At 43.1% G+C, this 7,773-nt stretch overlaps 1 pseudogene; it reads left to right on the top strand.

Annotated features, from left to right (window-relative positions):
• The first annotated feature begins 491 nt into the window (after positions 1-491).
• On the top strand, positions 492-1,528 carry LOC133251774 (RNA-binding motif, single-stranded-interacting protein 2-like; annotated as a pseudogene).
• Positions 1,529-7,773: the final 6,245 nt, after the last annotated feature.

The following is a 7,773-nucleotide window of genomic DNA, read 5'->3' on the forward strand; positions in this document are numbered from 1 at the left end:
AAAAGAAATAAAAAAGAGCTTTCTAAAAATAGAAAGTAAGCAGTAAATTCTTTTCTATTTATATGATTTTCTATGTATAAAATTCTCAATAATTTTTCAAAATGCTACTAGGGGCAGAGGGCAGGAAAGCTGAGGCGGGGCAGTTGCAAAGGCCCAGGATATGGCAGCATCAGAATGTTAGAATTCCTAGAGAAGGGGAGAGCAGTACTTCTCTATGATCAGATAAGAGTGAGCCCTGTTCAAGAGGTCTCTTAGTGATCTTTGACATTCTAAGGCCAGAACTAACCTTCAGTACCCCACCTCACATGCAGCTTGGAGGCTGAACAAACACGGAAGTCTGCAGCATGTGGTGTTGCTCAGGGACAGCTGAAGCAAACATCCCAACCAACCATGTGAACTTCAGCTTGGGCATAAATTTCAGGTTGGTCATATGTGCCATTGTCTCAGCAAATGGCACCACCAAGCAAGAGTATCCCTAACAGCAGCAGTGAGTGAGAGCATTTGTTAATGACCAACAGAGTAAAATCAATCTCTATGTCTGGGGAGCACAGCCAAGAACTAAGGACCAGGACCTAGTCCATGTGAGTCATATGGCAAGATTGTCTCCACTAAGGCCATACTGGGCAACACCACAAACAAATGCAAAGGCTAAAGCTTTTTGACAGTCCCTCAACAACACAGAAAGCTGTACCAGCACTGAAAGCCAGTGGTGTACAGGCCTAGATGGCAAAGCAACAGGAGCAGGACCCCACAAATTTATACATCTCAAACTTCCCATTGTCGATGGATGAGCAAAAACTGGAGGGAATGCTGAAGCCCTTTGGTCAGTTTATCTCTACTTGAATCATTTGAGACACCAGTGGGACCCGCAGAGGGGTTGGGTTTGCAAGGATGGAATCCACAGAGAAGTGTAGAACTTCTTGGCCATCGGTTTTCATGCACCCATCATCACCCACTTTAGTAGAAAATATATTAAGACACCTTCTGGAGTATCAGCCCCATCTGATCCTTTGATGTACAGATTTGCTGATAGGGGTCCAAAAAATGACAGAACCAAGGAAAGCTGCAAAATGGATGGGCCTGGCTAAGGAATGGAAACGTGAGTGGTATGGCTTTGACCTATGACCCCACCACAGCTCCTCATATTGGGTCTTACATCACCCCCAACAGAAGGCTTGCTTAATCTGTACTGTCCCCATATCTTCCATCTCCTGTGTCTTCATATCGGAGAGTAACTCAGACATCTCCTCCACAAGTACCCAACCTATCTTGAAAGCACCACCAGTCACACCTCATGTAATCTTCAGGTTCAGTTCTGACACCAGGAATGGGTCATCCCATTTCTTTCCAGCCCTCCTCCATGATGGGACATTTTACCCAGCAACTGGACTGCCTCTACTTCAGCGGCATGGCCACATATATGCCAACAGCTGTAGTTATACAAGGAACTTACTTCTCCCAGTACATCCCTCTGCCTTCTTCTAATTTTTCAATCAAGAGCAGCCAGCAAAATTGAGTGACAGTAGATGTTCCCTCAGACCATAGGGTCTACTTTTTCCAGTTTAACAAGTAACAGTGGATTTCCCACCCCAACTTTGTTGACTATAAATGAATTCTTGGAGATGTTGAGGCTCCAGATTCCAGAGAACTGACTAGGAATACAACTCCTTGGTGTGTGGGCCCTACTAAGGATGAACACTTGGCCATCAGTTTTCACAAGCCTCAGCCTGGTTAAAGAAACACTGGAGCAATTAGATATCCACAAGGTTTTTCCAGTAGTCATGTATGGATGTGAGAGTTGGACTGTAAAAATAATAATAATAGTAATAATAATAAATAAATGATAAATGGTTAAAAAAAAAAAAAAGAAAGCTGAGGCCTAAAGAATCGATGCTTTTGAACTGTGGTGTTGGAGAAGACTCTTGACAGCCCCTTGGACTGCAAGGAGATCCAACCAGTCCATCCTAAAGGAGATCAGTCCTGGGTGTTCATTGGAAGGACTGATGCTAAAGCTGAAATTCCAATACTTTGGCCACCTCATGTGAAGAACTGACTCATTGGAAAAGACCCTGATGCTGGGAAAGATGGAGGGCAGGAGGACAAAGGGGTGACAGAGGATAACATGGTTGGATGGCATCACTGACTCGATGGACATGAGTCTGAGCAAGCTCTAGGAGTTGGTGATGGACAAAGAAGCCTGGGTGGTTGCAATCCATGGGTCACAAAGAGTCGGACACGACTGAGCGACTGAACTGAACTGAACACCCATTTGAATGCACAGTTCAAAAGAACAGCAAGGAGAGATAAGAAAGCCTTCCTTAGTGACCAGTTCAAAGAAATCAGTTCAGTTCAGTTCAGTCACTCAGTCGTGTCCGACTCTTCACAACCCCATGAATCACAGCACGCCAGGTCTCCCTGTCCATCACCAACTCCCGGAGTTCACTGAGACTCACGTCCATCGAGTCGGTGATGCCATCCAGCCATCTCATCCTCTGTTGTCCCCTTCTTCTGCCCCCAATTACTCCCAGCATCAGAGTCTTTTCCAATGAGTCGACTCTTCGCATGAGGTGGCCAGAGTACTGAAGTTTCAGCTTCAGCATCATTCCCTCCAAAGAAATCCCAGGGCTGATCTCCTTCGGAATGGGCTGATTGGATCTCCTTGCAGTCCAAGGGACTTTCAAGAGTCTTCTCCAACACCACAGTTCAAAAGCATCAATTCTTTGGCGCTCAGCCTTCTTCACAGTCCAACTCTCACATCCATACATGACCACTGGAAAAACCATGGCCTTAACTAGACGGACCTTTGTTGGCAAAGTAATGTCTCTGCTTTTGAATATGCTATCTAGGTTGGTCATAACTTTCCTTCCAAGGAGTAAGCGTCTTTTAATTTCATGGCTGCAGTCACCATCTGCAGTGATTTTGGAGCCCAAGAAAATAAAGTCTGACACTGTTTCCACTGTTTCCCCATCTATATCCCATGAAGTGATGGGACCAGATGCCATGATCTTAGTTTTCTGAATGTTGAGCTTTAAGCCAACTTTTTCACTCTCCACTTTCACTTTCATCAAGAGGCTTTTTAGTTCCTCTTCACTTTCTGCCATAAGGGTGGTGTCATCTGCATATCTGAGGTTATTGATATTTCTCCCAGCAATCTTGATTCCAGCTTGTGCTTCTTCCAGTCCAGCGTTTCTCATGAGGTACTCTGCATATAAGTTAAATAAGCAGGGTGACAATATACAGCCTTGACGTACTCCTTTTCCTATTTGGAACCAGTCTGTTGTTCCATGTCCAGTTCTAACTGTTGCTCCCTGACCTGCATATAGGTTTCTCAATAGGCAGGTCAGGTGGTCTGGTATGCCCATCTCTTTCACAATTTTCCACAGTTTGTTGTGATCCACACAGTCAAAGGCTTTGGCATAGTCAATAAAGCAGAAATAGATGTTTTTCTGGAACTCTCTTGCTTTTTCCATGATCCAGTGGATATTGGCAATTTGATCTATGGTTCTTCTAACTTTTCTAAAACCAGCTTGAACATCTGGAAGTTTACAGTTCACATATTGCTGAAGCCTGGCTTGGAGAATTTTGAGCATTACTTTACTAGCATGTGAGAAGAGTGCAATTGTGCAGTAGTTTGAGCATTCTTTGGCATTGCCTTTCTTTGGGATTGGAATGAAAACTGACCTTTTCCAGTCCTGTGGCCACTGCTGATTTTCCAAATTTGCTGGCATATTGAGTGCAGCACTTTCACAGCATCATCATTCAGGATTTGAAATAGCTTAACTGGAATTCCATCACCCCCACTAGCTTTGTTCGTAGTGATGCTTTCTAAGGCCCACTTGACTTTGCATTCCAGGATGTCTGGCTCTAGATGAGTGATCACACCATCCTGATTATTTGGGTCGTGAAGATCTTTTTTGTACAATTCTTCTGTGTATTCTTGCCACCTCTTATTAATATCTTCTGCTTCTGTTAAGTCCACACCACTTCTGTCCTTTACTGAGCCCATCTTTGCATAAAATGTCCCCTTGGTATGTCTAATTTTCTTGAAGAGATCTCTAGTCTTTCCCATTCTATTGTTTTCCTCTATTTCTTTGCATTGATCCTGAGGAAGGCTTTCTTATCTCTTCTTGCTATTCTTTGGAACTCTGCATTCAGATGCTTATATCATTCCTTTTCTCCTTTGCTTTTCGCTTCTCTTCTTTTCACAGCTATTTGTAAGGCCTTCCCAGACAGCCATTTTGCTTTTTTGCATTTCTTTTCCATGGGGATGGTCTTGGTCCCTGTCTCCTGTACAATGTCACGAACTTCATTCCATAGTTCATCAGGCACTCTATCTATCAGATCTAGGTCCTTAAATCTATTTCTCACTTCCACTGTATAACCATAAGGGATTTGATTTAGGTCATACCTGAATGGTCTAGTGGTTTTCCCTACCTTCTTCAATTTAAGTCTGAATTTGTCAATAAGGAGTTCATGATCTGAGCCACAGTCAGCTCCCAGTCTTGTTTTTCTGACTGTGTTGAGCTTTTCCATTTCAGTGTTGACCATCTGGTGATGTCCATGTGTAGAGTCTTCTCATTATATCTTATTATATCTACTAATGCGGGCAGGAATCCCTCAGAAGAAATGGAGTAGCCATCATGGTCAACAAAAGAGTCCAAAATGCAGGACTTGGATGCAATCTCAAAAACGACAGAATGATATCTGTTCATTTCCAAGGCAAACCATTCAAAGAAATAGAGGAAAACAATAGAATGGGAAAGACTGGAGATCACTTCAAGAAAATTAGAGTTCAGTTCAGTTCAGTTCAGTTCAGTCGCTCAGTCGTGTCCAACTCTTTGCGACCCCATGAATCACAGCACGCCAGGCCTCCCTGTCCATCACCAACTCCCAGAGTTCACTCAGACTCACGTCCATCAAGTCAGTGATGCCATCCAGCCATCTCATCCTCTGTCGTCCCCTTCTCCTCTTGCCCCCAATCCTTCCCAGCATCAGAGTCTTTTCCAATGAGTCAACTCTTCACATGAGGTGGCCAAAGTACTGGAGTTTCAGCTTTAGCATCATTCCTTCCAAAGAAATCCCCGGGCTGATCTCCTTCACAATGGACTGGTTGGATCTCCTTGCAGTCCAAGGGACTCTCAAGAGTCTTCTCCAACACCACAGTTCAAAAGCAGAGATACCAAGGGAATATTTTATGCAAAGATGAGCACAATAAAGGACAGAAATGGTATAGACCTAACAGAAGCAGAAGATATTAAGAAGAGGTGGCAAGAATACACAGAAGAACAATACAGAAAAGATCTTCAAGACCCAGATAATCACGATGGTATGATAACTCACCTAGAGCCAGACATCCTGGAATGCAAAGTCAAGTGGGCCTTAGGAAGCATCACTATGAACAAAGCTAGTGGAAGTGATGGAATTTCAGTTGAGCTATTTCAAATCCTAAAAGATGATACTGTGAAAGTGCTGCACTCAATATGCCAGCAAATTTGGAAAATCAGCAGTGGCCACAGGACTGGAAAAGGTCAGTTTTCATTCCAATCCCAAAGAAAGGCAATGCCAAAGAATGCTCAAACTACTGCACAATTGCACTCATTTCACATTCTAGCAAAGTAATGCTCAAAGTTCTCCAAGCCAGGCCTCAACAGTATGTGAACTGTAAACTTCCAGATGTTCAAGTTGGATTTAGAAAAGGCAGAGGAACCAGAGATTAAATTGCCAACATATACTGGATCATCGAAAAAGTAAGAGAGTTCCAGAAAAACATCTACTTCTGCTGTACTGATTATATACCAAAGCCTTTGACTGTGTGGATCACAACAAACTGTGGAAAATTCTTCAAGAGATGGGAATACCAGACCACCTTAGCACCTTACCTGCCTCCTGAGAAATCTGTATGCAGGTCAAGAAGCCACAGTTAGAACTGGACATGGAACAATAGACTGGTTCCAAATAGGAAAAGGAGTACATCAAGACTGAATATTGTCACCCTGCTTATTTAACTTATATGCGGGGTACATCATGTGAAATACTGATCTGGATGAAGCACAAGCTGGAATCAAGTTGCTGAGGGAAATATCAATAACCTCAAACAAGCAGATGACATCACCCTTATGGCAGAAAGCAAAGAACTAAAGAGCCTCTTGATGAAAGTCAAAGAGGAGAGTGAAAAAGTTGGCTTAAAACTCAACACTCAGAAAACTAAGATCATGGCATCTGGTCCCATCACTTCATGGCAAATAGATGGGGAAACAGTGACAGGCTGTATTTTGGTGGGCTCCAAAATCACTGCAGATGGTTATTTCAGCCATGAAATTAAAAGACACTTGCTCCTTGGAAGAAAAGCTATGACCAACCTAGACAGCATATTAAAAAGTAGAGAGATTACTTTGCTAAAAGGTCCATCTAATCAAAGCTATGGTTTTTCCAGTAGTTATGTATGGATGTGAGCTGCTGCTGCTAAGTTGCTTCAGTCGTGTCTGACTCCATGCGACCCCATAGAGGGCAGCCCACCACGCTTCCCCATCCCTGGGATTCTCCAGCAAGAACACCGGAGTGGGTTGCCATTTCCTTTTCCAATGCAGGAAAGTGAAAAGTGAGAGTGAAGTTGCTCCATTGTGTCTGACTCTTTGCAACCCCTTGGACTGCAGCCTCTTCTGTCCATGGGATTTTCCAGGCAAGAGTACTGGAGTGGGTTGCCACTGCCTTTTCCCATGGATGTGAGAGTTGGACTATAAAGAAAGCTAAATGCTGAAGAAATGATGCTTTGGAACTGTGGTGTTGGAGAAGACTCTTGAGAGTCCCTTGGACTGCAAGGAGATCCAACGAGTCAATCCTAAAGAAATCGGTCCTGAATATCCATCAGAAGGACTGATGCTGAAGCTGAAACTCCAATACTTTGGCCACCTGATGCAAAGAACTGACTCACTGGAAAAGATCCTGATGCTGGGAAGATTGATGGCAGGAGGAGAAGGGGACAACAGAGGAAGAGATGGTTGGATAGCATTTCTGATGCGATGGACATGAATTTGACTAAGCTCCGGGAGTTGGTGATGGACAAGGAAGCCTGGCATGCTGCAGTCACAAAAATTCGGACACAACTGAGCAACTGAACTGAACTGATTGAACTACAACCGTATGCTTGCTCTTCTTTCTTCCCTAAGATTCTTTAAAGGACATCAATTATATGTCCTTATAGGACAAAATTAATGATTATAGCAATGTATTATTGGGTTTGTAACACACATATGCAGGCTTCCTAACTGGCACTAGTGGTAAAGAATCCACCTGCCAATGCAGGAGACATAAGAGGCTCAAGTTTAATCCCTGGGTCTGGAAGATCCTCTTGAGGAGGGCAGAGCAACCCACTTCAGTATTCTTTCCTGGAGAATCCCACGGACAGAGGAACCTGGTGGGCCATGGTCCATTGGGTCACAAAGAGTCAGACACAACTGAAGCAAGTTAGGACACATGCAATATGTACAGCAATAATATAACAAAAGGGGGGGGGAATAGAACTATGAAGGAGTAAAGTTTCTATATATTCTTGATTTAATATAAATCTGGAGTCCATTTTGATAAGATTTATACAGGTATATCTCATTTTACTGTGCCTCACTTTATTATGTTTTGCAGGTTTTGCTCTTTTTTTCTTTTAACAAATTGAAGGTTTGTGGCAATCCAGTGCCAATAAAGTCTTACTGGTACCGTTTTTCCAACAGTATTTGCTCATTTTATGTCTCTGTGTCACAGTAATTTTTGCAGTATCAT

The sequence above is a fragment of the Bos javanicus genome, chromosome 7 (genome assembly GCF_032452875.1).
Source record: "Bos javanicus breed banteng chromosome 7, ARS-OSU_banteng_1.0, whole genome shotgun sequence".
In the NCBI taxonomy this organism is placed as follows: Eukaryota; Metazoa; Chordata; class Mammalia; order Artiodactyla; family Bovidae; genus Bos; species Bos javanicus.